The sequence below is a fragment of the Coenobita brevimanus genome, chromosome 102, assembly GCF_032717465.1.
Source record: "Coenobita brevimanus isolate Jiangsu-jjx chromosome 102, ASM3271746v2, whole genome shotgun sequence".
Lineage (NCBI taxonomy): Eukaryota > Metazoa > Arthropoda > Malacostraca > Decapoda > Coenobitidae > Coenobita > Coenobita brevimanus.
The window spans coordinates 7834660-7841587 of NC_137055.1; positions in this window are offsets into that span (position 1 = coordinate 7834660).

Genomic DNA, 6928 nt, shown 5'->3' on the forward strand with positions numbered 1-6928 from the left:
TCTATCGAAGGTCCAGTCACAGTGCGACGTGAAATATGTGGCCCTTTGGACCAACTGGCAGTCGCAGGTGCTGCACTCTCTGATTGCTCCCTCTTGTCTGGGGATTATTACAGTTCACAAGTGTACTGAGCACCACACCCTTCCCCCTCACCCATTCTCTAGCAGACTGATTCTAACTGGCTGTAACAAAGGGATGTGCGTGGGGGGGATGTGTTAAGCTATGCCGAAACAAAAGCACGCCAAGGTCAGCACTTTCTCATGCCTAGGGAATCACGTAAGAGGAAAGGGTACAAAGGATAGCATCACACACACACACACACACACACACACACACACACACACAACACCGCTCGCTAGTGCAGTGGTAACGCTCTCGCTTGCCAACTGGTGGACGGGAGTTCGCTCCTCGCTCAGGTTGCGAAAAGTTTCACTGACGAAGAGGGTGGTTACTGTCCCCCTTGAGCAAGGGGACGGGTGTGTGCGTGTGTGAAGGTCACAGCCTTGCCCATAGATCGGACTATATGAGCTCTCAGCTCCCTTCCGGGAGTGTAAAAAGCTGACGATCACGACCATCAAGTGATCCTGACCGACCCGGTGAATTACACACACACAAACACACACACACACACACACACACACACACACACACACACACACACACACAGAGTATCACATAAGGTCAAAGGTCACCACTGCAGTCAAAACACCCTCTTCCATCTATCTGTTCACGGCTATCAAGGCTATTTCTCCGGTATTAGGATTTTATTATGTATTTAATCTATCTATCTATCAATTGCCAGACGCCTCAATCCCGTTTGGGGTGGCCACAAATAAATCGCCTCCAAGTCGCCCTGTCCCCCGCCATTTCACTGCCCTGCTCCCAACTCACACCCCTCTCTCTCATATACCTCTCCACCCCATCCCTCCATCTCATCCTCGGCCTCCCCCTCCCTCTTCCCCCCTCCACCTCACTCACATACACTCTCTTCGTCAGTCTTTCACCCTCCATCCTCTCCACATGGCCAAACCACTTCACTGTGTTCCTCATAACGCTTCCTATCACATCCACATCAACACCACAACGCTCCTTTATATCCTCATTCGTCAGCCTGTCTCTCCATGTGACTCCACAGGCTCCTCTTAAATAACTCATTTCCACTGCTCTCACTCTTGACTTGTGACCTTCCAACAATGTCCAAGCTTCACTTCCGTACGTTAGAGTTGGTATCACAATACTATCATGTAGTAACTCTTTCACTTCCATGCTCACTTCCCTGTTTCTTATCACTGCTTTCAAAGAACCAGCAACCTTTCTTCTCTGCTGTACCCTTTCAAGCACTTCACCCTCCAAACCTCCATCCTTACTTATCACACTACCCAAGTACTTAAACGTACTCACATTTTCCAATTCCTTACCATCCAACCTCGCTATACATTCACTGACTTCACCTCTCTCACCCCTGGGGGTAGGGGGGTTTTTCAAGAATACTCCCCCAGTATCCCTGCTTGTCGTAAAAGGCGACTAAAAGGGCTGGCGGAGGTTTAGTGCCCTTCCCCGGAAAACAACTAACTAAAAAACACAAACAAGAAGCCTTGGACTAGGTATGTATTTAAGTAAAAGTAAATATATCATTATGGCAGTAAAGACAAATATATTGGTATAAGAATTCTCATAGTGAGTGATACATTGATCATGAACTTAATGTAATGCCAATATATCAATACATAGTCAGGTTACATAGCCAAGTTACACTCTGCATATATATAATTAAGTCGTTATCAATACATGAAAGCAAAAAAGCAAGAAAAATAGTGAAAACTAAATTACATTATTGCAGGTCACGACCGTCGTAGAAAAGATAACAAGGGCAACGGAATGGCTACTCATGTGGTGAAAGGAAGATGTCAGATAGATAACAGTGGAGAGGTGAAGTTCACAGATTTACTGGAACTGATCTGACCAGGCTAAGAGCTAAAGATTTGAGCTGGGAGAAATGGGAAACACCTACTTCCGGGAGGAGTCTGACTCCGGCTCTTTATGATGATGATAATGATGATGATGATGATGATAATGATGACTGAGAGTGACGTGCTTTGTGCTTCGACAAGTGGTCAAATGAGGGTGATGGTACATAAGTGCCAAATCCAAATATTTTACTTGTATCTTGCCTTTAAATATCGCATTACCGAGAATATAAACCTGCCTGTTTATATGATAAGATTCTACTACACTATCTCTTATTTTATATCTAATTAACGTATTATTGTACCCATTTGTGATCTCTTCCATGAGGTGACTTGTGAAGCTATCAAGATCCCAGTACTCTGTTCTATGAAGTCATTTTATACGAGTAAATCTCTAAAAAACGTAATACTATGAGCAAGTCTGACGGCATTGTAAGCAGTCTTCAAGTTACCGGTATCAGCACTGTCATGAAAAGCTGTGTTTTCGATATCAGCACTGTCATAAATGTTTTTCCATTATCAGTACTGTCATAAACAGCTGTGCTTTCGTTAGGTTAGATCTCCCTTACCTTACCCTGTTCGTATCTAGAACTAAATAAAACAGGGACCTGAATCTGCAGTTCAACAGTTGCGAGTCATAGCCCAGAGATATATTGATGGGTACCTTAATTGTCTGTCAAAGTTGTATGTGTTTGTGATTTTTCCTTACCCACAAAATGCTGCCCATGCATATTAGGTTAAGTCTTGATACTCCTTCCTTCTCATAAAACTGACTTCCTCACCAACTTATTCTTCGTCCGTCCCCGTCCTTCCAGCATGGCGTCAAAGCCAAACATATCTGAGTCCTCTTATCAATCATATTCATTCTTAGAACATTTTTATATTGTTGTTGGGACTGTAACTTTACTTCCGAGTAAAGTTGCAGTAGGTGTTTTTACTGCTATTGCACTTTTATCCCCGAATAGGTGGCCACAGGCGAATGGCATCCATATTAATCTACTGTCCGCCATCAGACTGCCTTCGCTCTTACTCACACGCCACTCACTGATTTACCTCTCCCACTCCGCCTTGTTTCACCTTATTTTTAGTATTATTGTTATTGTTGTGTAATGTTCGCGTCTACTGTTTATCTTAATATCATGTACGATAACTTCAAGATTCGTCATATCAGTCAAAAATAATTTACAAATCAGTTTTCTAATGGCTACTGTACAATAACGAAGTAGTTTCCTGCCATAAATAGTGGCAAAGAACTCAGAACACATTTCAAAACTAATATAAGTAATTACCCTCCATGACCGGACAATCCAAAATAAAATAATACTCCGCATCAGTGTCTAAGGAAAACAACGAATCTCCATCAGTCATTAGCTTCCTTTATGCTTTGGATAATTCTTGTACAGTATTTTATTCCAGCTAACGCCAGACGATTTTATAAGCTGAGTGTGTCGTAGGAGTTGAGAGTTGAGGTTTGTTCCATTACTCTCTCATGATCGGAAGAACTTCAGTATTCTACGAGTATATCAGTTAGCGACAGACGATTTCATTCAGCTGGGAGAGAGTCACAGAAACCTGAGTGTCAAATTATTCTTCTCCCCAGAGTTGCAACACTGATTTTATCCTCATGGGCTTCGGTTTCAAGCACATTTTCTTTAGAGACTTATTTTTAGTCATTACATTTTAGGGTTTTTTGTGAATATTTGAATATATATAATAACGACATAGTTTACATGAATACCAAACACAAGTATGTTAACGAACCATGAGCAGAAAGAAATTAGTAAGAACAGAGCGATATTATGGAGCCTTCTCATCCACCTCATCCTCGTCGCGAGCCAAAGCATGACCCAGAACCTTACTAAGAAATGACCGAATATACACTGATGAGGAGGCTACACATGGTGGTAGTGTGTACACTGTGGGGAGCGGATGCAGCGTCCACCCGGGAACCATACCTTTTCATATTTCCCTGCACCTTGCCGTGGGAAGGACCCCAGTCCGACCCTGGTGAGGTGCTGTCTACCACAAAGGGGCGCCGGATCCGAGTATGGTGGTGGGCCGTAGTGTACCCGTAGGATGTCCCACAGAAGCAGTTACTTTCCTGTTGTCCACGGGGCTGTTCAGTCAGACAGCCAGAGGTTGAGCAACTACAACGAGAACAATAACACAAACGTGTTTACGAATCCAGTAACGGCTGCTTAGGGTTTTTATGAATAATGCAGCTGTTTACAGTGCAGGGCTGTCAGTCTACCTAATAATCTGTCCATCAGTGTATCTATTTATTTTGTTTTTACAGTAGATGAACTGAGGATGGAAAAACTAATAAAAAATTACATACACCAAATTACAAGTGTTCTTCATTCATAAAAAATGTGTATGAGCTGGACATGAAGTTCTGTAAGTTGATGTTTGTGGGGAACTAATCTGAGGAAGCGAGTTCCAAAGAAAAGCAGTTCGGGGACAGATAGAAGTTCTGCAATATGACAGCCAAGTCATGATTGCTAACAGATGCTTGTATAGAACCGGGGAAGGCGTGGAGAGGTGGCACAATGGATGTCATTGATCATTTGCCATAAAAATATCTGTAAAGAATTGCCAGGGAGGCAACATTCCTTCTTACTTGTTGGAGAGGTAGTTCATTTGCATTTGCTTAGTTGTTAATTATTGCTATAGGTTTTGTTTTCAATTATGTGCAGTTGCGCAACCTCTCCACATCCACTTTACAAGGGTGAGCATTATTCGAGATGAGAGTGCACGTGACTCTTTTTAATTATAGCTAATTGGTATTTAGTGAAGAAGATACAAATTCTTTACAATAATCTAAGTTTCTTTGGGGCGAGTCTATCAAGCAATGTAACGTGAGAGGTCCATCTGAGAGCAGTTTTAGGCGAAACTCCAAGAATTTCAATACCTTTAGAGATAGGAATATTGGTTGCACTTGTGGCAATACATGAATCGGACAACATCCTTTTGTCAGTAAACTAAATATATTTGGTTTTCCTAGCATTAAATCAGAGTGTTATGTTGTCCCCATTCAGTGATCTTTGATAAGTCTTGATTTATAGAGACTATGCTGAGTGTGGGGTTAGAGATATCAAACTTTGTGAATGGGTGGTTAAGTGTAAAGCGTTGAGTTATCTGTATATGAGTGAATGAAATTATGGGCGACAGTCAAGAGAACATTAATTTGAATAAGGACCAGGGCAAGAACCAGGATTGATTCCTGTAGCACATTGGCATTCATTGTGTGGAAGTTAGATTATCTATTATCTACCAATACCCTTACCTCTCTCTTGCTGAGATAAAAGAAGATTGGTGGAACAAAAGATGATAGTCTGTAGCAAGAGAGTTTGGGTAACAGGAAATGGTTCCACACTCTGTCAGAAGCTTTAGAAACATCAAGGGCTACTGCATGGGTTTCTCCATGTTGTTCAATTGACTTACGGACTGTATAAGTAATGAGAAAGAACGTCAACAATGGATCTTTCCTGGCGAAAACCATACTTCTTGTCAGTAATTAAGTTGATGAATGCAAGATGTTTAACAATGTGCTTATTAATGACAATCTGAAATACATTACCAGGAGATGTGATAAATATGTGTCTGTATAAGAGGGATCAGATTTTTTTTTTTTTTAATTAAGTGGATGTTGTCTTCATTCCAAGAATTAGAGAATGAAAAAGTGCGTATACATAGTCTGAATAATTTAGCCAAAACAGGAGCAACTTTTGGGGAACATTTTTCAAAACAATTGGAGGAATTTCACCTGGACCTGGAGTTTTGTTGGTTGGTAAGTTGTCTAGACTTTACGTATCTAGTCTGTATCGTCAGTGGAGCAAATACGGGAGAGTCAAGTTTTGTTAAAGGAACCTTCTGACTTCCTCTAAGGTTGAATTCCGGCAAATGAACTGGGAATAATGTTAGTTTTTTCACGAGGGTCATTTACAGAGTTATCGTCAGAAGATTTTAGTGGGGGAACGGATGATGACTTGTTAAAGTTACTAATTAAAGAACTGAGTCGACCACAGTATTTCATTAGGTTATAATTTGGATTACCCGTACTAATAGTTTGGGTGTTTGGTTGTGAAGAGAGTTTGATTTGGCGAGATTTATTACTGCTTTCTCGTAATTTCTAGCAATATTAAAGGCTTGAGGGATTCCCTAGTTTTTAATTTTAAGTATGAGCTAGAGACCTTTCGGGTCGTTACTCTGGCACAGTTGCAACTGAACCATTTTGGGAAGTCCCGTCATTTAGTAAATTACACGGTATGAACAATTCCACACTAGCTTGCATTAAATCATCAATGTTGGACTGGGCAGAATTGATGTTAGTGGAAAATAAAGACTGCCATGGTATATGAGGTAGATAATTTCCGAATTCATCCCAGTCTGCTCTATCAGAGTGCCATCTGGCCACCCCGAGTTCAGAACGGGGAGATTTGGGACAACTGACGAATGAGGCTTTGATGAGAGTGTGGTCAGCGGATCCACGTGGTGACAGTACTTCTGTCGTGTGTTGATCTGGGTTATTTGTAAGGAGTATGTTTAAGAGGTAGGCGCTATGGTCAAGATTGTCTGGTATTCTGGTTGGTTGTTTTACCAGTTGCGTGAGATTAAACGATTCTGCAAACAGCTCGCATTCTACACCAGTATTGTCAGTCCTGGCTGAATGCAACAACCATTCGGCATTATGGCCGTTAAAAACATCCAAAGCAGTAATTTTAGTTGTAAGGGTAAGGTTAATAATGCTGGTTAGCTGTATGGATATGGAGTCAAATATGCTGGATTCTGATGAGCCACTAGGGGAACGTTAAACTATACAAATATATTAGGTAATTTAGTTTTGTGGTAGGTGGGGACGCTCACCATCCACACACTCGATGTGGTGCTGCTTTGGGGGTCTGCCCTTTCCTCTCTTCCTTCCTTTCTTTTTGTCTTTCGTCCCTTCATTCTTTCCTCTTCC